Source organism: Pan troglodytes, chromosome 2 (genome assembly GCF_028858775.2).
Source record: "Pan troglodytes isolate AG18354 chromosome 2, NHGRI_mPanTro3-v2.0_pri, whole genome shotgun sequence".
In the NCBI taxonomy this organism is placed as follows: Eukaryota; Metazoa; Chordata; class Mammalia; order Primates; family Hominidae; genus Pan; species Pan troglodytes.
Genome location: NC_086015.1, coordinates 136,351,653 through 136,377,982, shown reverse-complemented (window position 1 = coordinate 136,377,982; position 26,330 = coordinate 136,351,653). Strand labels below are relative to the sequence as shown.

Sequence of the window (26,330 nt, the reverse complement as noted above, 5' to 3'; positions counted from 1 at the left end):
CTACACTAAGGTATCATAGAAATTAAGGCCAAATGTGGAAATTGAAACAATGAGAAAGATAAAGGGGGCCTATAACCAGGAAATACACTGACATAATGGAAATGAGCCAGCCTGGAGTGGGGGACAAGAGGAGCCTGAGGGAGGCAGACTGTCAAGGTTGGCATGATTTTATCTGTTGGGGAGACAATGAGGGGTGTATCTAGGAACAAGGGTGGAGATAGTGTGGTTTACCAGGCAGATAACTCCTTGCCAGGCAGGTTCTAATATAGCCTGAATGGAAACTTCCTTTTAAGAACATCAACTCTTTGTCTGTGGTTCCACACTTACGAAATGAGATTCTCTTCCCATCCAAGTTCTCACACAGGTCTTCCAATCTGAGACATGTGGAAGTGAAGGAAAAGGCTAGAGAAAGCAGTCCTTTCTGTGCTGTCCAACATGCAGCCACTCCACAGGTGGTTACTGAGTGCTTAAAACGTGGCTAATGTGAATAAGAAACCAAATTTTATTTTAAATTTTATTTAATTTTATTAAAGTTAAATTTAAATTTAGAAATGGACACTGATTCAGTTACTGGACAACTGATATGCATGTTTGGAATGACTTGGATATGTGAATCTACTTTTTCTACTGTAAGTTTTAATCTAAGTACAGATCAAGTATTGTCCATGAAACTTCAGTGTCCAAATTGAGATGTGCTGTAAGTGTAAAAATATGCTTACAGCACATCTCAATAGGACTTTCAAGACTTTGTATTTTAAAAATGCAAAATATCTCATTAATAGTTACATTAATTACAGTCAGCCCTCCATATCCATGGGTTCTACATATGCAACTGCCCAGTAAAAATATTTTTAAATAAATACAACAAAAAATAATACAGATAATACAACACAACAATTATTTACATAGCATTTACATTGTATTAGGTATTTTAAGTAATCTAAAAGATGATTTAAAATATATGGGAGGATGTGTACAGGTTATATACAAATACTTCATTTTATATAAGGGACTTGGGCATCCACAGATTTTGGTATCTGTGGGGAGTCCTGGAACCAATCCTCCATGGATACCAAGGGACAACTGTACGTGTTGAAATAATATCTTGAATATATTAAGCAACATAAAATATACTGTTAAAATTAATTTCATGTTTCCTTTTATTTTTTAATGTGGCCACTAGAAAATTTAAAATTACATATAAAGCTCATACTTGAGGTTTATATTACATTTTTATTGGACAATGCTAGTCTAGATTCTGGAGGGTCTAGATAAGACCAGCACTTTCTTTTTTTTTTTTTTTCTGGGGGGGGCGGGGACAAAGTCTCACTCTGTTGCCCAGGCTGGAGTGCAGTGGTGCTATCTCAGCTTACTGCAACCTCCGCCTCCCAAGTTCAAATGATTCTCCTGCCTCAGCCTCCCGAGTAGCTGGTACTACAGGCGCCCGCCACCATGCCTGGCTAATTTTTGTATTGTTTTAGTAGAGATGGGGTTTAACCATATTGGTCAGGCTGGTCTCGAACTCCTGACCTCATGATCCGCCCACTTTAGCCTCCCAAAGTGCTGGGATTACAGGTGTGAGCCACCGCACCTGCTCAGAACATCACTTTTTTTAAAAAAAGATTATAGTAGTATATACTTGGGCTTCTTTGTCAAAATCACACTAGGGTTCACCATGTGAAAAGCCCAAGGATAGTCTTTCTTATTAGATTATACTCTCCCAGTAAATTACAATTTGGCATTTGGCTTACAAATTTGCCTCAGATTAGTTAATTGATGTCAGTCAGCCAGCATACGGTCAACTATAAAGTAAAAATGACATTGGTGTTCCAGATCAAAGGAACTGACAGAAGGAAACAGCCCTGAAACAAAACAGTGACTATAATTCAAATATTTGAGACTAAATATCACATCCCTTTAGTCTTCTTTTACATGACCACAAAAAGAAACCACATAAAAAGGAAACAGCAATATATAATCCCAACATATACATTCTGAAGAAGATACTATTTTAAATACCCTCTGAACATGAATCAAATATATGGCAAATGATAAATTTATATATACACTTCATATGCACAAGTAAAACTTTATCCGTTAAAGAAAGGTTTCCTTAAGATTGTGATCTAAAAGAAAACATTTGTTCTAAACCATATTGACTGACTGATAATTAAGCCTGTCATTATCATAGCAGGTACCCTAGGATGTGATACTACCCCCACCCACCCCCCAAATTGTATTCAAATGAGAACAGCATCTATGCTGAGATAAGGGGATAGCTATATCACCTCTTATTTTCGGAGCTGGATAATCAATTAATCAGGGAGGTTAAATAGTACATTCGAGGTTCAACATTTGCTAAAAACCACTTATTTCCACTCAGACCCTCAGCTGTCATTCTGGAAGCTGCCACCAGATGCACAGGGTGCTTGTTAATGCAGCAGTAAAGCCCACATCAGAGGGTCTCTTCAAGGTCCAAGGTTTCATACAATTTGGTCAACTGTGCTTTTTTCCCCTATAAATCAGAACTTGATAAAAACTATAATTCATGAACAGATATTTAATTACTACCTTAAGAGCTAAAATAAAGACATAATCTGACATAATATTTACATAAATACAAAATACCTACCTTCAAATTAAGTATCTCTTCCCACTAAATTGCCCTATTTTAAATCTCCATCTAATTCATTTCAGAGTCTAGCTGGAATTCTCCCTGAGTTAATTTGGGATTGTAAATTCTCCAACAAGTCTCACATCTTCAGAGTAGCATAAGAGCTCCCCATATAATTTTCCTGAGTTAATCTGCTCTTTATTTTCCCCACGTTTAGCTTCTCGTGGCATCTAGGGTCTCATCTGCTCCTGCCTCTGCATAGCTTGCCTCCGCTCTACTGCCCACTCTGGGTTCCCATTCCTAAGCAGAAAGAACCGTAGATGCTGCCGTCTTGCTCTCCCCACTCTGTGGTCTTGTTCCAATCAGGGAAACATTCCTATGGCAACCAACACACACCACCATCTCACTCCCCTTCTCTGAAAGTTCCCTATTTGCCTGGCAGACGTTTGGCAAGGACGCTGAATTACTTGAACTTGCCTAGCAACTACTAGCCTGTTCCAGCCCCTCTAAAAGGGGTTGGCTTTTTGTCGCTTATCTTTTAAAACACACTCAGGGGCTGGCTGGCTGGCTGTGGAAAGGGCAGCTGCCAAGTCAGCCTCACTGGACACTGGCCTGGAACACACACAGCAGTTGGGCAAACTGGAGCCTCTTCTTGCCCCAGGGTGAAAAAATGTCCACAGGCTTGAGGCAATGGCATGAACAGACAGCTCTGAGGGTCTCACCCTGGGCTAACTCCAGCGGAATTTTAATTCTCAGAGAACCTCAAATCTCCTTCACCTTCAGCTATACGAAAAGTAAAATTATCAATAGCTGCCTCCACTCAGAAAACCAGGTTTATCCCATTTTGCCATGTACGGCACACCTTTTGGTTTTTATTTAACAGGCTGGAAACCAGCTGTTTTAACTTTCAGATTGTAGTTTCTTCATTTCGGTTATTTTGGTATCAGGAAACAACACGGTCCCAAATGACTGATGCTGCTTTCCATATTTTTTTCCCCTCAGTAAATTCTAAAGAATACTTGAAGTATCTATAATCTAATCTGGGTACCCTAAGATGAAATACTTCTTCTAATAATCCATATAGGTGGAGAAGCTTGAACAATGAATAAACAGTTTATTGAGCTCTTGGCTTGCTCTGCTGATAGGATTCCATGCTTGCCTGGTGCCCTTTCAGAACAGAAGCCAACAGTGGATGCTTTCTCCTAAAAGCAACCAGTGAGATAATCAAGTCAGGTCCTGGAGAAAAACCAAAGCTACTAGATAGGCATTTCTACTCCTACCTGCAGCCAACTTTCTTCCAAAATGAAAGCAAGGCCACTATTGCAGAAGCAGAGAGTTGCCAATTTAGGCCGACAACAGAAATGAAAGTTGACATGGGTGGACACTATCTTTTATAGACAACATTTCCTGCTGGTAGGGTGCAAAAGACCCACTTTTCTAGCTTTGCAACCTTTGAATTTCTTCTAAAAAGAGGCTTCTTATTCACTTCCATGGCTCCTCAAGAACAAGGACATTTTTTTATTGCCATTTCCTATTTCAGTGATGACACACAGTGAGTGCTCAGTAAGCATTTGCTGAAATGAACCTCAAATACAGCAGCAACAGAATGTCAAAATAAGATACTATTTTCACTTATTGTATTTACAAACTAAAATTTTTGTCATATTTAGTGTTGACAAGGGAGTGGAGAAACACGACATTCTTCTACACTGTTGATGGAAGTATAAATTAGGGCAGCCATTTTGGAGGACAATTTGACAATATTTAGTGATGCTAAAAATGGACACCCTCTTTTACCAGTAATTCCCTTGCCTTGAATGTATCCTACAAATATACTTACAAAAATGCAAAAAGATATATACAAAAATATTTATTGCAGTATTGTTTGCAACAAGATAAAACTGGAAAAACGTAAATGTTGATAAACAGAAGGTAAGCTAAATTATGGCAAACCAATGCAATGGAATACAATATAGCCATTAAAAATGAAATGGATTTATACATACTGATGTGAACAGATGTCTAAGGTATATCACTAACATATCCACAACGGAATCCATATATGTATCTGTACATACACATGTAAGCATAGATGTGTGTTACATGTTTATAGGTATTTATGTATACGTGTATGTGTGCTTGTATACAAATAGAACATTAGGTCATTTCTGGTAGAATTTGCAGAGACTTAACAGTGGTTACCTTTAAGGAATGATATTTAGGATTGAGACAATAGGAAGGAAAACTTTTATTTCCACCTTATAGCATCTTAAAATGTTGACCAATTTTTTTTTTTTTGAGATGGAGTCTCGCTCTGTTGCCCAGGCTGGAGTACAGCGGCGTGATCTCAGCTCACCGCAAGCTCTGCCTCCCAGGTTCAGGCCATTCTCCTGCCTCAACCTCCCGAGTAGCTGGGACTACAGGCACCTGCAACCACGCCTGGCTAATTTTTTGTATTTTTAGTAGAGACGGGGTTTCACCGTGTTAGCCAGGACGGTCTTGATCTCCTGACCTCGATCCGTCCACCTCAGCCTCCCAAAGTGCTGGGATTACAGGCGTGAGCCACCGTGCCTGGCCAATGTTGACCGATTTTTAAAACAAGGAATATTCAACTCATATTTTAAAAACATGTTAATAATTCATAATTGCCTTTGTATTATTAGATTTTCAAAAAAATATAAAGATAGCAGGTTATTTTTACCATTCAGGTATCTCTGCGTAACTAATACAGGGGTCTTTAAAACCATCCACAGCTCTAGCAGCAAGCAAGAAACTACAGAAATGAAAACAGCAGGTCACATAAATTGTTTATGAAGTCTATACTTTAAATGTGTTAGACATTAGTACCTCAAAAACTTTATTAAAAATTAGAAATCACATTAGGGCTACATAAATCAAGATTAAAAATTGTGCAAATCCAAATACACATTGAATTATACAATAAGCCCAAAAACATATTCCTAATGCTTGAGTCATCTTTTTTTTTTGGAGGTAGAGGGAAAAGAGAAGTAACTTCTGCTGCTAAATTAGAAATCATAAGCCCCAGAAGCACTGTACATATACAACAAGAATTAAAAAACTGGATCCAAGAATTCTAACTGATGTTTAATCAAAGAAAAATACAGAAAGCTGCAAATGTGTCTTTTCAGGGGCTGATTTAACCTACAGAGAGGGACAACTGAAGAGAAACTTCTCTTCTTCACTGGCAACTCAATAACAAGAACATGGAAACCATGGTATAACATTTTTTTCAGCTTACAAAGGTTAGAAAGAACACTCCGTTAAAAAAATAGAGCATTGCCTTTCATTTCCACATATCCCCAGCTTCCCAAATATTCCTCCTACTTTTTTCTTACAAACTCGAGAGAAAAAATTTCCCTTGGTACTCATTATAAAACCCCAGAATGCTCTTGACATTGCCATTTTAACTGTCTATTGTTCTCCTAACTCCAGGAAATCTCTGAAAGCCAGACATAATGACTGTTGTGATGGTTTTCAGTAACAAGAAGTGAAGTTTCCTGTCAAAAGAAGTGCTCTCTCCATTTTCATCATATGTAAAACAAGATGCTTCCATGAGCACCTTCATAGACAGATGAGCTTCTTTGAGACCCTGAAAATGTACTACAAAGGATGAAAGAACGAATCAAAATGACAGATAAATGTGTGGGAGTTTTTCCCTTTTAGCTATAGCAAACTGTGATTTATTTCCCAATTAGTACTGATTCTTTTGTCAGAGACTTGGCTTTTTGCTCCAGAGCTGTCAAGAGCATATTCTAGATATTGATTCAACACAGGAGCAAAAAATAAATTAGGAGTTGGTGTTTATTTGGAATACTCTAGATCCTAGACTAAATGGACTGGCTATGAAACATGTTCTATTATAACACTCCTCCATTAACTGCTTCAGGTCCCCATGATTCCAAATCTCCCATTCAGATTGAGAGGCCCCCATCTTTAGTACAGATCTACTGGCCAGACCAGCAAAAGAAAGGCAGCTTGTTTCTGAGGGAAGAGTCCAAGATCAGGATTCAGAAGTCCTGGGTTCAAGTGCTGTACAGTCCTTAACCTGCAGAGCTGCTGAAAGCAGAGACTCACCTTCATCTGTCTCACTTCTTCTATGTGAGCAAATGGGAAGGGATGTATCAGATCAAATGAGATAACATATGGATACAGTTCACAAATATGGGATGCCAAAAAGACCTTACCGTTAACAAGAGCAAGAGTTTGCCTTTTTGAAATTGTGTTACACAAATATATCCTTGTGTGACTCAGTTTTCTTACCTGTAAAATGGGAATAATAAAAACACTCATTTCACAGATGCTCTTAGATGCATGCATCCATGCTTTTTATCATTTGCTCTATCTGTGCTATCTATACTAGGCACTCTTCTAAGAGCATATGTCAGCTCTTCTAAGAGTGCCTAGCATAGATAAATAACAAAAATATTAGCTGTTACCTTTGGTACAAAGGTACTTTATTTACTTAGAAGTGTAGATCCATAGTACCGCAGATATTCAAAATGTGACAGAAGTATAACAAAGTGAAAAATTAGACACAAACATAAAGAGAGATGAGCTATGCCCAGAGCATCTGCTTTGTTGTAATAGTGGTCTAGTTAGGCATAAAGCAATAACCATAGGAGGATGGCTGGGAAAGGATTTGAACCAGGCACACAGCAACTCAAAGTACAGTAAGAGGCAAAGACTGTAGAGTGTATCAATCTCACTTTTAAAGGTGAAGGGGCTTGAACGCTAAATGTGAAATGTACAGAGGCACAGACTTCCTCTGACCTCTAGGTCTGGCTGATCCATAGTAGATGTCCCTCAAAATATTTGAAAAATGAGTGAATAGATGGGTTGAACACACTGCTTTCAATACAATCTTCTTGCAGAGTTCCTATTATAATACAGACTGCTTGATATTAAAAGGTGTCTACACAAAAGACAAACGAAAACCCAAAAGATGTGCACTCATGCCTTAATTCATTAAATACTTAGTATTCACTGTATCTCAAGCATGGTACAGAAGTTGTTTTATGAATAAAGTCTAGTTTATGCAATTACAGAAATCTAAAGTTTTTAGAAGAAGAAGTTGGTCTCTATCTTGGGCTGGAATCTAGTCATAGTGGAAATAACTAATTACATTCCTCCCTAGTTGGTTTCTTACAGGCAGCTCTTCTCTAAGTCCAAGCCTTAGTGATGCTATTTATGTCAGGACACTTTAATCTTAAGAAACTAAAGGAAAATAGAAAATCTTTTTCAAAAGGATGTAATTGTACCAGATGATATGCAACAGATTTGGGGGCACGTAATTAATTACAATAATGCCTTACAACAAATTTATACTGATGGAAGGAAGATGTGTGACAATATTGAATTATGGGCAAGTTTTTAAAAATGGAGTTTTATTAGAGTTCAAATTAAATGCTAATAAAACATCACCAAGAAGAAATCCTCCTAGGACTACTTTAATGACTAGAATCACTCATAATCAGTAGATAGTTAGGATGCAAACAGATGCAAGTAAGGCATTTGAAAATGGCCCTTCCTCTCAAGCAGGCTCAATGTTTCCTAGCAAACTTATTTACACTATTCATTTGCTCTGTGGGTCCTTTCTTCATAGATAAAACAAAGTAAACTTCAGACTTACCCTGGAGAAATTATTAAGAACTCTGAATTAATGAGGTAGAAATGAACGTCATTATTGAAGAGAGAATCAGGGTTCTGTCAGATGACTGCAGCCAACTACATCTGGATTTATTTTTAAATGAGTGTTTATACTCCACCATCCAAGTTCTCATGAGAGGCTCTGTCTTTGCATACAAAGCAGGAAAAAAACTGCTGAATGAAGTCAGTGTGCTGAATGGAACCCGAGAGTGGGTGGAGGGGAGTGCCTACTCTTTTTTTCCCTCTTTTTTTTTTTCAGCTGTTACTTTTTTTTCTCCTCCTATCTGGTATTCTTTGATACACTCTGACAGCTTGTTCAAACTGAGGAGCCTAAGAAGGATCCACCTGACAACCTAGACTCAGGAAAAGCACATGTGAAAATGCCGTTTCCAGCCACTGTACGATCATCGGGCCTCAGAGAATGGTGCTAGTACGTTTCCAAAGTACTTCGGAGGCTGCAAAAAAAATGTTAACAAACATTACCTCATTTGATACAACCACCTGTGGCATAGGAAAGGCAGGTGTCTTCATTTTACAGGTAAGAGAGGTTAATGATGTGATCAAGTCTGTGCTATTAGAAAAAGCCCAGCATCAAGGCCAACCTTCTTACTATTGGTCTGTGGTGATGTCCCCACACTACACTGCCTAAGTAAATAATCTTACGTCTTTTTACACACCCCCTACGGTAAACTGAAACACCCTGGCATCTGATTCACTTATGTCTGTGGGAAGCCGAGCCCTGGGTAGGAGAACCACCAGTGGTTCAGCCCGCAGCTTCACTGTAATTTCACAAAGGACTTAGTAGCTTCTGGGACAGTGATTTTTCAGGTGTCAAGTGCAGTTTTAAATGCATCTGCTTCTCCACTGGGCAAAAACACAATCTGGTAACAATATCCAAGGCAAATCACCTGTACTAAATTTTTATTTCTCAGTAAATTTGAGATGTTCACTGGGGGCAGGTGTGGCTAGGCTTGTAAGGATAAATGAGAGACAACTGAAGAGTATTTTGCAAACACAAAACTTAAGACAAATGCTTAAACTACCTCCAAAACTTTGGATGTTATCTTTCCCTTCTTCTTGGAAAGAATAATTCCATAAGTAATGCATTAACATGAAGGAGATTATTTTTTCAATGAACACATGGCAAAAATCTGATAAGACTATTAATATCAGTTTAGGTTTGGGGAAATCTCAGGACTGGAAAATCTTAAGATGATTTTAAGACTATTACCATTGAGTAGTTTCCACACCTGGATGGGCATAAAAATCCCAAAGGAGGGCCCCAGAAACCAGACAACCTACAGTAAGTACTCTGCCAGTCCCCAGAAGTCAGAGAACCTAGCATAAGTACTTTACCAACTCCTAGAAATCAGAGAACCTAGAGTTAGTACTCTACCAACTCCCCAAAACCAGACAACCTAATAGAATGAGTACTCAGAAGCCATGCTATTCCTCCCCGAAAAAGGCCTCATAATAGATTCTAAAGAAGGACAGTTTTAAAACAGCTCCCCCACTCTCTGGACACCTACAGAATTTTGTGGATTGGAGAGTTGCAAATCTTACACAGGTGCTGATTACTCCAAAAAGCAACTGGAACTGTTCAAGAGAAACAGCAGCCAGCAATGGGGGCTTCACAGACATTTTGAGCATAGTGACTGACACCTCTGATTTTTTTTCCAAACCCGGTGCACCCAATCAAACCCCAAAAATCTTCATTTAACATTTATTGTGTGCAAGACATTGGTGGCTCCTGTCTTCTTACTTTGTATTTAGAGTAAAACATGACAACTTTGCCACAAGCAAACAAACAGAGACACACACCTCACACCTTAGCAGAAGTGAACCTGTTGAGAAGGCTATCATGAGGAAGAACCTGCCAGGTCAGCAGTGATTACCATGGCAACAACAGTCAATGGCACTCTAATTTTCAGCTCCTAATGCAATGATCTGAGGTTTGAGTCTCCCTTGGGAGGTTTCTGTTGGCTTTTATAAGAAGCCTAGATAGACTTGTTGTCTTCCATTGGGCAGTTCTGGCAGAAAGGAATGTACTCTTTATTAAGGGTTGTTCACAGTCCAGATACAAAACAGAGAATAAAGATTCTGAACTGTATTACTCGCTGATTGACTTGCTTTTGAGCAGTCATCAGAAACTGTTCAGCTCTAGCCTATTAAAAGCCACTAGATCACTCACATGGGATGGTTTCCTGGTACATTAGATCAAGTTTCAACCTCACTTGTTCCATTGAGGACTAATATTTGTTTGATGCTGTATATTCTATTTTTAGAGTAAACTATCAGCCTATGAAATGGTCTGAATACACTAAAACGATTTCAGCATACCAAGTCAAAATGTGTACTGTTTGAATTAAATGCAGATAAATCAGGCCGGGTGCGGCAGCTCATACCTGTAATCCCAGCACTTTGGAAGGCCGAGGTGGGTGGATCACCTGAGGTTGGGAGTTGGAGACCAGCCTGGCCAACACGGTGAAACCCCATCTCTACTAAAAATACAAAAATTAGCCAGGTGTGGTAGTGCACGCCTGTAGTCTCAGCTACTCAGGAGGCTGGGGCAGGAGAATCGCTTGAACCCAGGAGGTTGCAGTGAGCAGAGATCACGCCATTGCGCTCCAGCCTGGGTGACAAGAGCTAGACTCTGTCTCAAAAAATAAATAAATAAATGCAGATAAATCAAAATACAGATATACTTTCCTTTGAATGCACTGGTACACTGGTATTTCATATAGTTGACAACAAGAGTGCTTAGCAAAGTAAGTTTTGAATTATGCTGAACCCAAGTCAATTTATAACTTGACTGGATTTGATGATCTGATATTTGCCTTGAGGGGAGAGTGTCTTCGAGTTGGAAGGCATCTTAGAGATAACTCAGTCCATCTTCATAGCCAGGGTACAAAAAAAGCATATGTAATATGCCTCCCCCATTTTATTCATTTATTTACGTAAATAAAATACAAGAAGTCTTCAAAAAGTTCATGAAAAATGAATATTAAGAAAAAACTATACATGGATTTCAAATTTTTTTTGCACCAAAATAAACTCATACTAAGTTGTTATAACATATCTAAACAGGATCTAGTTTAAGGCACTAAGAAGTATAAGACATCAGTTTGCAAAGTGCCCCTATCCAAGCAAAAAGAATTCTGCTAAAATTGAAGAGCAAACATCAAATTTACTGTGATTCTTGGGTGGAAGAATGCTGAAATTACTGATGCATCACAAAATGTTTACAAAGACAATGCCCCAGAGAAATGAGCAATTTACAAATGGATAACTCATTTTAAGAAGAGATGAGATGATGTTGAAGATGAAGCCCATAGAGGCAGACCATCCATTTACATTTCTCTCATTACTAAAGACTTGGAGTATCTTTTCCAATACTTGATGGCCTGTGAAGTTTCCTCCTATGTAAACTGCCTGTTCAAATCCTTTGCTCAAGTTTTCTACTAATAACATGTATTGCTTTAAAAATAACTCCCCACCCCCACTGGAATCAGTTGAATAAGACAGGCAACAAGAAAAACTCACACATGAGAACAGATGGCAATGATTCTATCCTTTGAAAATGGCAGTGACTCTACAGTCAAAAGTGAATTTGAGACCTGTGCAATAACAGGGACAGCAACAGCTAATGATGTTATGTGAAATACCTGATACAGTGCCTGCATATAGCAGATATTCATTAAACACCACCTCCTCCCCCTGTCTTCTAAGATTATCACAACAAATCTGTAAGAAAGAAAAAACATGTATTATTTTTATTTCTCTTTAATGCATAACAAAACTGCTTAGAGGCATGGCCTTTCTTGCCTGATCAGTGAGAGAGGCATGGCTAACTCAAGTGCTACTGGTTCCTCCCTTTATTTCTACTAGCAGTGTAAGCTTGGAAGTAGATAACCTGGTTTTGCATTCCAGCTTCTCAACTTATTAGCTGACTGGCTTTATGACAGGAGTCACCTCTTTGAACCTCAGTTTCCTCTCCTCAAATGGGGTAAATAATGATGGCATTTTCCTCTTGGGGTTAAGGATTAAATAGTTCCATGTAATCCATGAAGAATGATGCCAGGCACCTAGTAAGTGCTCAGTGAGTTTTAGCTGCTGCTATTAATATTATTATTAATCAGCTTATCCTTGGTGTGTGGGAATTGTGCTAAATGACACTGTAAACAGTCTTTCATGAATGTCTTCCAGTTGTGTGGTTTTTAGAATTCATTTTGAAAAGTTAAAGATTATACAACAGCATATGAACACTTAATATATCTTAAATATTGGATTTAATTCTAAGCACTTTTCATAATCCATTTTTTCTCAATTTGGCTTAAGAAAAGTCTTGAAAGATAAATATTCAAGATTTTAATTATCAAGACTATCATTTGTTCTGGGTCCCAAGGCAGTTCTCAGGGTCTTGTTTGTTGATTTCAGGATGTGGCTGCATGTACTGGACATTTCTCAGCAGATCCTGCATACAGAATGATTGATTCTGGGGCTTTCTGGATGTTCTACTCTTTTTAGGTCCACTTTCGGAAAAAAACGGAAGCTACTACTTTTCTGGGGTGTTTTTCCCAATGTATTCCTTGCATCTCGAGTAACACATCTGAGGAATTCACTGACTAGATAAAACAAAACTGTTGGAAAATGGGCCTCCATACAAAGTAGGCTAGCACTTTTGTTTTCTTTGTACAAGGATTATTCTTATTCATATTTCTATCCATGGAAGAGAGGATACTGACCAAAGAAATAAAGCCAACTGGTGGTAACCGTGGCCTGAATACAAGCAACCCTCATTTTTTTCAGCTTTAAAAAATAAAATAAAATGAAGGCAGGAGGCAGGGAATCAAATCAAGCAAGTGTGACAAATGCTGGCATAAAGGAGAGCAGCAACAACAACAGGAGGGCTGCCTGGAATCTTAAATAAGTGGTCAAAACTCACCAAATTACAAAAATCAGTACTATGGTACTAAAAGAACAGTTGGGAATTCTAGCGTTTATGTTATTGTTTAGTTACATTATGACTCGCCAGCATCTCCTGGCTAGTCATTGTTGCTTCTGCAGGCCTCACCTCATTGTAAGATGAGGTGTGGGATAAAATATACTCTCCTCATTTCCTACTTGCCATAGATTCTAGGGTTTTATAGTTGATACCTAAATCTAGAATTAAAACAAAATTTCCTACATGCTTACATTGATGCTATCATACTTAACATGAGTGGTGTAATTTATTACTTTACATCATCCCAGCAGTTCTGTTAGTGGTGGCTCATCTAATAGTGGCTCATCTCTTTGCAACCTGAATGCACACATAAGACTCCAGCTGCCCCTCTAATTGGAAGACAAGGATTTCACTTGTTGTAAACAGCCAGGTGCTCCCTCCAAGGACATCATTTTGATTATGCTTTTTCTAGACATGGCTTCCCTGCAAATGTAGGCTCAAAGATGTAGAGCTACTTCTTTCTTCATGTGAAAGTAGTAGCTTCCCTTTTTTCCCCAAAGTGGACCTAAAAAGAGTAGAACATCCAGAAAGCCCCAGAATCAATCATTCTGTATGCAGGATCTGCTGAGAAATGTCCAGTACATGCAGCCACATCCTGAAAATCAACAAACAAGACCCTGGGAACTGCCTTGGGACCCAGAACCAATGATTATATATATATACTTCATCAAACAATACAGAGCCAGTTCAACAGCTGCCACCTCAGTCAAGGAAAATCATCAGTGAGAAAACGAATAACATCCAGTCATCGGTGACTCAGCCTCTATTTGGCTCAACTCAAGGGTAGGGGTGGGTTGGGGTGAGGACATGTCATCTTGACAAGGCCATTTTGATACATGGGATATTTTTGATTTGGCCTAAAATTATTACTTGTCTTGTGGGGCTGGAAGGAGGACTTTACATGTTTATGTTTCTTAATATTATTTAACATTTTATAAGATATATGATATAAACATGCATAAAAGAGTCATTCTCATATGGCTCATCGCTCATAGATGACCATCAGTATTTAAAAAATGAGAAGGTGGGTGGAGGGTTCCACTCATCCTCTGAGGATTGACTTGTCAATTCTTCTATAATGCTTATTTTGAAAACATGAATTTGTTTCAACACAACTGATATATTAGGGAACACTTTAAGTATAACGCAAATGTTGGGTTTATGCATTATTTCATCCACGAGAAACACTAGGTGACTGCAGAAAACCACACCCAGCTGAACCAAAGCAGGTGCACATGCCTCTAACACCTATCGGATACCTAAGTCACTGAGTGTTATGAGCCACCCATCCATTCACATTGCTGTTTACAACCTTCCTTCCAGTGTCAGGAAAACCCTCCTTCCACCACTTCATAATAACTCACAAGCAGCAACCTTTCCAATGTCTACTTCCACAAGCAAACTTAGTGGCTTTTTTTTCAAGGAAAAATGCCATACTTCTTGAAGTCTTTCTTACGTGTTCTTTAACCATTTAACCATATTAACAGTGTTACCATTTTTATTAGGTTTCTTTTTGTTTTAATGTTTAATAACAAAGTTTTTAAATGTGTGCCACTAAGCCCATTTTAACCATAAATCCTGTGGGTTTTGTTGCACAATTTTGCATAGCATGGTGATTCTCAGAACACTTATGTCACTTTATAGCAGAACTGACTATATCTTTCTGCAACTTCAATTCTCTGATTTCTCCCTTAAAGCAGCACTAGCCAAATTAACTTACTCTCAATTGATAAACACATTTGACTGCTTAATTATAGAACCCATTCTGCTTCCCATTGGAATATCTAGGTGCTGGATAACTCTAATTTTTATAGGCCCCTAAGTACATTAATATTGTCTGACCAATCACCATGTGTGAATAGGGTTGAGGGAAGATAAAAGAATGCTTGATTCATGTGATGATCCTTATTCTCAGTTCTAGACGACACAGAATTTCTTTTAGTATTCTTTATACATGTTATTAAACATCAGAAAGTTTCTTTATAATAATAGAAGTTGGCATAACTGAGACCCCCTTGGAAGCTAACCGTTGTCACAGGTTTTTAACAAATATCTTCATTATGTTTTGCTGACAGTAAAAATTGTACTCACAAAACATGAGTGAAGGGAAAAGTAAAAAAGCCACCTAACTAGGAAGAAGATTGGGGAATGGAGTAAGGGTCACTGATACATTTTGCCATATTATTTGATAATTTAAAAACAAAAACAGGCAATTTTATATCTTCCCAGAGTCATTTTGTTCCTGGAGGGGTATCTATGACCATCATTTTTAACTTCTTATTACCATTCTCCTGCAATCCAGCTCCTTGCCTCATTACAGCCTTCAGCAAGAGATGCCAGAATTTCTTTCTTTTTTGTTTCCCCCGCAATGGAAAAAGAACTGTTTTCTTTAGGAAAGAAAAAAAAAACTGTCTTGCTCTTAATGTGGATAAAGCATATAAACTCTCACTGCAGAACATACTTTAAAAGCCCTCAGGGTTTGTTCTTGTTTTCCAACAGATGAAAGTGTCAATACAGACCTGCCACCTCTCTCCCCACAGAACTAAGTGATGCCCTGATCTCCTTTATAGAAAGTTACTGGGTGGAAGCAGGGTAAGCAAAGCCAGTTTCAACTCCATTTACTGATGACAGTCAAGGGCATAGCTGGAACCTAGTACAAGTCTTTAGCTACCAAAGAGACATTTTCTTAGACTGTAAGGTATGAAGAACAAGCCACCTTGTGGGTGGATAAATAATGTGTTTGTGTATGTGTTGACTACAGTTGGGGGTCTACATGTATTCTTTGCCCTGTTTCTAACTGCTTCAGGGCAGCTTACAAAGATGCATATTATATAGTATGATAAAATGCATGCAAAATATTAAAAATGAAGCAATGTATTGTGCATATATATTAATATATATGAATACACACACATCTGAGGACTTCACTGACTTGATAAAACTGTTGGAAAATGGGCCTCCATACAGATATATATATATCTATATTAAAGTCATAATTCACACTCTAATTAAAGAGACTCATGATGAGAAGAAAGGGTGAAGAAAATCTTCAGTTCAAAAGGAACCCAAGAGAAAGAGAAGCTTAGGTGAAGGAAAATCATCACTGAAGCCAGAGTCCTGGGTTCAAATATCAACTCTGCCATTTACTTCCTGGGCAAGTAATTTAAACTCTGAGTTTCAATTCCTCATAGATAAAAATGAGAATCCTCCCCACCTAAGACTGTTTTTTCAAGATTAATGTTCCTAAGGCAATAGGAGACATAAATTCTGCCCTAAATCTCTGGCTTTTACACTACATTCAAAAATTCAGACTAGATGGCTACCATAGTTCAGACACAATCTTGGTTGTCTGGGCACTATGGAACTGAAAGACAGGATATGAGCACACATCTATGGCCCCCATACCCAAGGGGCAGTAGGTCAGAGACAAGCTGGGTCAACAGAGTCAAAGGATTGAGAAATCTCAGAAGGACTATGGCCTGACTTCAAATCTTTCCATGTTGAGAAGCCCCTTAGGACAATGGCTGTCAAAAGTGGTCCCTGGACCAGCAGCATTAGCATCACCTGGGAACTTGGTAGAAATGCAAAATATTTGCCCCTACTGCACACTTACTGAATCAGAAATTCTGGGAGTGAGGACACAACAAATGGACTTTAACAAAGCCTATAGGAGATTCTGATGCTCACATAATTTTAAGAACCACAGCCTTAGGAGACAGTCTCGCTTCAGTGGGTTCAGGAGTTTGTTTCAAATCAGAGTTTAGAAAATGTCTGATTTAGTTCAAGAAATCTCAGTATCCCTCTGGCCCTGTGATATAACACAGATCAGCAATGGATTCACAATACTCTCTGGCTATGTGACAACAAGATGCAGGTCACCCAGCAACTCGACACTTCCTCAGACCACTACAGGTCAAAGTCAATTCCTGATCCAACTAGAAATGTCACGAACATGCCTTTCAGATGGAATTGGAGGATTCCCGGACAGAAAGCAATGGAGGATGTAATCCTCTTAGAATGAAAGGAGTGTAGAAAATAACCTACTGGTGTAAACATGGTCCACAGTGGGAGGACTGATGTGGAGCTACCTGACGCACATAGCCAGCACCAACTTTTTATTTCTGTCTGTTCAGTGTTGGAAGCTGTGGCTGAATGCTCAAACAAGACAAGCTGCTGTACCTGGTGACTTTCTCTTCCTCCCCCTCCCCCACACTCAAATCAACTCCAGAAGCAACAGAGTTTAAGTTTATGTAGCTCTCTCAGAGAACATATAGGCTCCTTGATTTTCCTCCTTTTTACTTGTCTGCTTGTTCATCTGATTGCATTTTCACTGATCCTCTGAGGGAAGAGAAAAAAATAGGCAAAACAGGCTTGGTGAAGAAGAGATGCAATTACAGTGGAAGCTAAAATAGAGGATTTCTGATTAACTGGTGGATTTCAGCTATCCTGTAAGGGTTCCAGAAGGGGGCCCTGTCTGTACTTACCAATCCTAAAAAGAAAATCTGTCATAGCTACAAATCACAATTCCTAAGTACCGTATTATATACTAATGTTGCACCAAAACTAAGGTCACACTGATTATTAGGCAGGAGGCTGCACCCCCTGCATAACGTTAAGAATATGCTACAAATCATAATTGACTAAAACTGCAGCTATTAAACAATATAAAACACACTGAACAATATGGCACAGATTTGCTTACTTACGCACTGTCAACGCATGCAATGACAGCCCTTCTCATGTTTTCCATACCTTTATGAGTCTTAGAAATTAAATATTTCTTACAATTACAAAGGAACACTCATCTTACACAAAAACCTTGGAAAACTAATGAATGGGTATTTGTGTCTAATAACAGTGCATAAAGTTTCCAAGGAATATCTCTGGTTGTAACGTTTGCCCTATTCTCTTTAGAAACAGAGTTAGCTTATCACTCTGAACTCTCCCCAAAGATACATAGTACCTCAATTTTTTTTTTCTTTTTGTGGAGAACGGGGTCTCACTATGTTGACCAAGCTGGTCTCAAACTCCTGAGCTCAAGCTATCCTCCCACTTCTGTCTCCCTGAGTGCTGGGATTACAGGCGTGAGCCACCATGCCTGGCAGTACCTCAAATTTGATGAAGATAGTTCATAAAAGGAATCACAAGTTATAGAGTATTGTAATTAGAATGAACCTTCGAAAGTGTCTATTGCAACCCTTCCTCATTTTATGGGCAAGAAAGCTGTGTGACCCAGGGGAATTCAGTGACTTTCCCAAAATAACATGGCTAGTTAGGAGCACAGTGAGAACCAGCACTTTCACCTCTGGACTCTCCAACCTACTATTCTTTCCACCGTATCATTCTACCAATGAACTCCAAGCAAAGCAAAACAGGCATGACAGTCTCTGAGGTCACCTGCAAGGCCAAGTGTACCCATGATATAGAAAGGTCATCTTCATGAACAACTTTTTTTTTTATTATTATTATACTTTAAGTTGTAGGGTACATGTGCACAATGTGCAGGTTTGTTACATATGTATACATGTGCCATGTTGGTGTGCTGCACCCATTAACTCGTCATTTAGCATTAGGTATATCTCCTAATGCTATCCCTCCCCCCACTCTCACCCCACAACAGTCCCCAGAGGGTGATGTTCCCCTTCCTGTGTCCATGTGTTCTCATTGTTCAATTCCCACCTATGAGTGAGAACATGCGGTGTTTGGTTTTTTGTCCTTGCAATAGTTTGCTGAGAATGATGGTTTCCAGTTTCATCCATGTCCCTACAAAGGACACGAACACCAAAAGCAATGGCAACAAAAGCCAAAATTGATAAATGGGATCTAATTAAACTAAAGAGCTTCTGCACAGCAAAAGGAACTACCATCAGAGTGAACAGGCAACCTACAAAATGGGAGAAAATTTTCACAACCTACTCATCTGACAAAGGGCTAATATCCAGAATCTACAGTGAACTCAAATAAATTTACAAGAAAAAAACAAACAACCCCATCAAAAAGTGGGCGAACGATATGAACAGACACTTCTCAAAAGAAGACATTTATGCAGCCAAAAAACACATGAAAAAATGCTCATCATCACTGGCCATCAGAGAAATGCAAATCAAAGCCACAATGAGATACCATCTCACACCAGTTAGAATGGCAATCATTAAAAAGTCAGGAAAAAACAGGTGCTGGAGAGGATGTGGAGAAATAGGAACGAACAACTTTTTTTTTTTAAGATGAAGTGTCACTCTGTCGCTCAGGCTGGAGTACAGCGGTGTGATCTTGGCTTATTGCAACCTCCGCCTCCCGAGTTCAAGTGATTCTCCTGCCTCAGCCTCCTGAGTAGCTGGGATTACAGGCACGCACCATCACGCTCGGCTAACTTTTGTATTTTTAGTAGAGATGGGTTTCACCATGTTGGCCAGGCTGATCTTGAACTCCTGACCTCAAGTGATCCACCCATCTTGGCCTCCCAAAGTGCTGGGATTACAGGCGTGAGCCACCGTGCCCAGCTATAAACAACATTTTTATAGGAGATCTGTCAGTCCTTACAAGGTTTAAGCAAAATCCAAAGATGTGGAGCCACTTTAGACTACCTCCTCAAAACTTGGATTTAGGAAATCTACTTAAAAGGAAAGTATTCATTACACCCAGATCAGTCTTCCAAAAAGGTTGTGGCTTAGAGGCTATAGCGAGCGGTTCAGTGACCAGGATCAGGTAAAGGCCTCCCAAGACCTAAAGGTCTCAGAGACTCAGGATGTGTCACCCAATTTCTCCTGGGTAACCTGGTGAATCATGAGCAATCCCTTTTTTGGCAGCTGAATTAACATCAAGGTCTTGCTGGCAATTAAATCCCCTTTGTAATCTGACTCCACTAGAAGGCTAGAGAACAGAGGCTCAAGATCAGAATTTTTCCACTACACACTTTTCCCTGCTATGTCTGTGTTTGGCTGAAATGTAATCATTTTTTACACACACACACACACACACACACACACACACACCACATACACTTCATCCTGGTGGTAACCCACAGATTTGCCTCGGCATACTCTTGGAATAAGCTATTTTATCTTTCATGGGCTCTAATCTTCTATGAATGCTACAAGTAGAAAAATCTCCACTAATTAGAAAAAGATTAAAAATGAAACACAATTCCTAGGATTGCAAAAGAAGGCAGATACATATTTTAAGATTTTCAGACCAAAAAAGATGAAGCAGGAAGTATTTGGGGGGTATTTAATTTCTTAGTGACTCCTCTCCAGGCCCAAACGACATAGAATTCAGTTAATTTGTAAATACTCTATATGCAAGAGACTCTCCAATAGCCTATTTTTCCAAATATTCTACTGTTCAAAACCCTCCAGTGGCTCCCTCATGCCATCAGAATAAAAAATATGGTTTTTAGTCTGGCAGGCAAGTTTTTTACAATCTGTTCAATGTTATTTAAATAAAATTACTCTTTTAAACCCCATGCTGTATTAACTATCTATTACCGTGAAACAAATTAGCCCAGAACACAATGGCTTAAAACAACAATAAACATCTATTATTTCACATAGTTTCTGCGGGTTAGGATTCTGAGTGCAGCTTAACTGGGGTGGTTCTAGCTCAGAGGCTCCCATGAAGATACAGTCATGTTGTTGCCTCGGACTGTAATCATTTGAAGACTTGACTGAAACTGGAATATCTGCTTTCATGATGGATCTTGCATAGTCCTGCCACATGGACCTCTCCAAGAAGATGCTTAAATGTCCTCACAACATGGTGGCTATTTTCCCTTGGAATGACAGATCCAATAAAGCAAGCTGCAAGCTGCCATATCTGTTATAACCTAGCCTCAGACATAACCCACACATCATTATTTCTACATCTTATTGGTTATGCAGGCCATTCCCATTCAGTTTGGGAGGAAACTACACAAAAGTGTGAGTACCAGTAGCTGGGGATCATGGTTGGCCACCCTGGAGGCTAGCTCTACATGATACACTAGCCCACCTCACTGTCTTCACTCATGCAGTTCTCTCTGCATGGTTTTGATTTAGAGTTGGTGAAGCTGGGTTCAATCTCAGTCAGTCAATGACTGGAATCTGATTTTGAGCCAAGTCTCTCAGGCTTAGCTCCCACATCTGTAACACAAACAGTATAATCCCTGCCACAAAAAGGAACTGTGAGTTCTAAGTGAAATCCAGTATAGAAAGTACATTGTAGACTACAAATATGTAACATTATTTCTCAAAACCCACCCACTCTTTAAGCCAAAAAAAAAAAAAAAAAACCTTTAACCTCTCAATTGGAAGTCCCAGCCTCCTCTTATAGGCTCTGACAACACTGCAAATTCCCCACAGTCTTCCCATATTCTGCACTTATTATAAGTATGTATTTAAATGACATTCACCCCTATTAGGTTATAAATTCCGTGAGGGCAGGATCTCCCACAGCACTGTCAACAGAATAATCAATAAACATTTGATTAACTAAACTGTCGTGCCTTTAGAAGGACCTTTACCCTTTAGCCACCACCCTAAGAGACCGGGAGACCTCTTTGTACCCACTGCCCATGGGGTACACAGGCTATAACAGAGAAAAATATTGGTTTTATTTCTAGATATCCAAAGCATCTTCAGGCTTGCTGTAGAGAAAATAGTTTGACACTTTTAAAAGTATTCAGGTTCAAAAACTGAAGTTCTAGCAGAAGCAATAGTTTTCAAGGAATATATGCCAAGCCAGTTTATCCCTCTACTTGTGGACGAGAGAAAGTCGTGGAAGTTTGGGGGTAAGAGTGTGTCAGGCAGAATTCTAAAGAAACACACACATGTGCACGCACACACATACCCCCAAGGTTTCCTGTTGCTTGGTTATTCAATCAACTGCTAACCCAGGTACTGCAGTGAAGGAACTTTGCAGAAAGAATTAAGATTACTAATGAGCTGACTTTAAGACAGGGAAATTATGAGGGTAGGCCTAATGTAATCACCTGAGTCCTTAAAAGCAGAAGAGGAAGGCCAGAAGAGTTACTGAGAGAGATGCATTGGAAGAGGAAGGCAAAAAAGACGAGGCAGAAGGGAAGGTTAGAGAGATTCAAACCATGAGAAGGACTCAACCCACCATTGCTAGCTTGGCAGAAGGGAATGTTAGAGAGATTCAAACCATGAGAAGGACTCAACCCACCATTGCTAGCTTTGCAGATGGAGGAAGAGAGCCATGGACCAAGGAACATGGACAGCCTCTAGAAACTGAGAATGACCTGCCACTGACAGCCAGCTAACAGATCTCAGTCCCACAATGGCAAGAAACTGCCAACCACCTCGTGAGCTCGGAAGTGGGCCTTGGTTTTGACCCTGTGCCACCTGACACAGAGATTTCAGCAGAGTCCAGCTGGACTTCTGACCTAGAGAACTGTGAGATAATAAACTTGTGCTATTTTGTGCTGCAAAATGTGTGGTAATTTGTTATGGAAGCAATAGAAAACTAACACAAAGACTAACAGTTAGATGCCTCTTGTGGGCTTCTAAGAAGGAAGCAGTACTCTTCTTTCCCAATCCACACTAAGTCAAGCCCAGGTGGATAGGGGATGAATCCTTAGGTAACAAACACCAGGTAAGTTCAGGCAGATGCCTGTGCCTGGGAAATCCAGGAAAGTAGCAGCTCTGAGAAAAGCTCAGCACCCAGCAGGGGCCAGAGAGATGGAGGAGCTATGGCTGCACAGTGTGGGCAAGGAAATGAATGGAGGCCGTCTTACAGGTTCTTGGCTCTCCTGTGAGGTGCTAGAGAACACTGAGAGTTTTCCCCAAAATGTCAGTGATTAGGCAGGTGAACCAGGCTTCAGGGAACCAAAGGGATCTGTAGGACCCTGATGGATCCCAGGAGACAGAAGAGAAATGAAAACTTCCAGCTGTGCACACAGCAGGGCCAAAGACCAACAGGAGCCCTACATCTGAACAGAAGCATATGGATATCAGAAAAACACCTGCTCCCCAGGACCTCACCCTTTGGGAGAAAGCAAAAGGAAAGAATCCAAAATCAACTGAGAATTTACTCAAACTAGAGATTAAGAAAAAAAGCCTGAAAGTCACTGAATTTATCATAAATTGGCAAGATTTATGATTTCTGCCATCAGTGGAAATGGAAATTCAAGAGGTGAGAAACATTCAGCTACAGACAAATAAAGCTCTATTTTGCATATCCAAGTCTGTGACTGTGAATTATAACTGCCAGAGATAGCTAACATTTATTGAGCAGTTATTATCTGCCAGGAGCTGTATTTTACATGTATCCTATAATTTGCTATGCTTAATAACCCCCTAAGTTTTGCATTATTATTATCATCCCATTTTATAGGTAGAGAAATCAAGGCTAAGAGAAGTTAAGAAAATATCCCGGTAATCACAGCTACTTGGGAGGCTGAGGCATAAGAATTGCTTGAACCCGATATTCAGAGAAGGACTGTGTGGTAGATAGAGCTCCCTCTCCCCTCTCCCCTCTCCCCTCTCCCCTCTTTCCACGGTCTCCCTCTGATGCCGAGCCGAAGCTGGACGGTACTGCTGCCATCTCAGCTCACTGCAACCTCCCTGCCCGATTCTCCTGCCTCAGCCTGCCGAGTGCCTGCGATTGCAGGCGTGCGCCGCCACGCCTGACTGGTTTTCGTATTTTTTTGGTGGAGACGGGGTTTCGATGTGTTGGCTGGGCTGGTCTCCAGCTCCTAACCGCGAGTGATCCACCAGCCTCGGCCTCCCGAGGTGCCGGGATTGCAGACGGAGTCTCGTTAACTCAGTGCTCAATGGCGCCCAGGCTGGAGTGCAGTGGCGTGATCTCAGCTCGCTACAACCACCTCCCAGCCGCCTGCCTTGGCCTCCCTAAGTGCCGAGATTGCAGCCTCTGCCTGGCAGCCACCCCGTCTGGGAAGTGAGGAGCGTCTCCGCCTGACTGCCCATCGTCTGGGATGTGAGGAGCCCCTCTGCCTGGCTGCCCAGTCTGGAAAGTGAGGAGCGTCTCTGCCCGGCCGCCATCCCATCTAGGAAGTGAGGAGCGCCTCTTCCCGGCCGCCATCACATCTGGGAAGTGAGGAGCGTCTCTGCCCGGCCGCCCATCGTCTGAGATGTGGGGAGCACCTCTGCCCTGCTGCCCCGTCCGGGATGTGAGGAGTGTCTCTGCCCGGCCGCCCTGTCTGAGAAGTGAGGAGACCCTCTGCCTGGCAACCGCCCCGTCTGAGAAGTGAGGAGCCCCTCCGCCCGGCAGCCACCCCGTCTGAGAAGTGAGGAGCGTCCTCCCTCCTCGTCTGGGAGGGAGGTGGGGGGGTCAGCCCCCCGCCCGGCCAGCCGCCCCGTCCGGGAGGTGAGGGGCACCTCTGCCTGGCCGCCCCTACCAGGAAGTGAGGAGCCCCTCTGCCCGGCCAGCCGCCTCGTCCGGGAGGGAGGTGGGGGGGGTCAGCCCCCCGCCTGGCCAGCCGCCCTGTCCGGGAGGCGAGGGGTGCCTCTGCCCGGCCGCCCCTACTGGGAAGTGAGGAGCCCCTCTGCCCGGCCAGCCGCCCCGTCCGGGAGGGAGGTGGGGGGGTCAGCCCCCCTCCCGGCCAGCCGCCCCATCCGGGAGGGAGGTGGGGGGGTCAGCCCCCCGCCCGGCCAGCCGCCCCGTCCGGGAGGGAGGTGGGCGGATCAGCCCCCCGCCTGGCCAGCCGCCCCGTCCGGGAGGGAGGTGGGGGGATCAGCCCCCTGCCCGGCCAGCCGCCCTGTCCAGGAGGTGGGGGGGGCGCCTCTGCCCGGCCGCCCCTACTGGGAAGTGAGGAGCCCCTCTGCCCGGCCAGCCGCTCTGTCTGGGAGGGAGGTGGGGGGGTCAGCCCCCGGCCCGGCCAGCCGCCCCATCCGGGAGGTGAGGGGCGCCTCTGCCCGGCCGCCCCTTCTGGGAAGTGAGGAGCCCCTCTGCCCGGCCAGCCGCCCTGTCCGGGAGGGAGGTGGGGGGGTCAGCCCCCCGCCCGGCCAGCCGCCCCGTCCGGGAGGGAGGTGGGGGGTCAGCCCCCCGCCCGGCCAGCCGCCCCGTCCGGGAGGGAGGTGGCGGGGTCAGCCGCCCGCCCGGCCAGCCGCCCCGTCTGGGAGGGAGGTGGGGGGGTCAGCCCCCCGCCCGGCCAGCCGCCCCGTCCGGGAGGGAGGTGGGGGGTCAGCCCCCCGCCCGGCCAGCCGCCCCGTCCGGGAGGGAGGTGGGGGGGTCAGCCGCCCGCCCGGCCAGCCGCCCCGTCCGGGAGGGAGGTGGGGGGGTCAGCCCCCCGCCCGGCCAGCCGCCCCGTCCGGGAGGGAGGTGGGGGGGTCAGCCCCCCGCCCGGCCAGCCGCCCCGTCCGGGAGGGAGGTGGGGGGATCAGCCCCCCGCCCGGCCAGCCGCCCTGTCCGGGAGGTGAGGGGCGCCTCTGCCCGTCCGCCCCTACCGGGAAGTGAGGAGCCCCTCTGCCCGGCCAGCCGCCCCCTCCGGGAGGGAGGTGGGGGGGTCAGCCCCCCGCCCGGCCAGCTGCCCCGCCCGGGAGGGAGGTGGGGGGGGTCAGCCCCCCGCCCGGCCAGCTGCCCCGTCCGGGAGGTGAGGGGCGCTTCTGCCCGGCCGCCCCTACTGGGAAGTGAGGAGCTCCTCTGCCCGGCCACCACCCCATCTGGGAGGTGTACTCAACAGCTCATTGAGAACGGGCCATGAAGACAATGGTGGTTTTGTGGAATAGAAATGGGGGAAAGGTGGGGAAAAGATTGAGAAATCGGATGGTTGCTGTGTCTGTGTAGAAGGAGGTAGACATGGGAGACTTTTCATTTTGTTCTGTACTAAGAAAAATTCTTCTGCCTTGGGATCCTGTTGATCTGTGACCTTACCCCCAACCCTGTGCTCTCTGAAACATGTGCTGTATCCACTCAGGGTTGAATGGATTAAGGGCGGTGCAAGATGTGCTTTGTTAAACAGATGCTTGAAGGCAGCATGTTCGTTAAGAGTCATCACCACTCCTTAATCTCAAGTACCCAGGGACACAAACACTGCGGAAGGCCGCAGGGTCCTCTGCCTAGGAAAACCAGAGAACTTTGTTCACTTGT

The 26,330-nt window shown here is 42.4% G+C and overlaps 1 protein-coding gene across 12 annotated transcripts in view; it reads right to left on the bottom strand.

The window, feature by feature from the left end:
* The window catches only part of TMEM108 (transmembrane protein 108), a 362,632-nt gene that overhangs the window by 269,430 nt on the left and 66,872 nt on the right, over nucleotides 1–26,330 (bottom strand). The window contains exon 1 of one of the 12 annotated variants that reach the window (XM_016941957.4): nucleotides 2,633–2,926. The exons of 10 other annotated variants lie outside the window; for them this stretch is intronic. The gene's annotated coding sequence lies outside the window, so the exon portion shown is untranslated. Of the gene's footprint in view, nucleotides 1–2,632; nucleotides 2,927–26,330 lie in introns of those variants that run through there. One more of the 12 variants, XM_063806228.1, reaches the window with a different exon arrangement.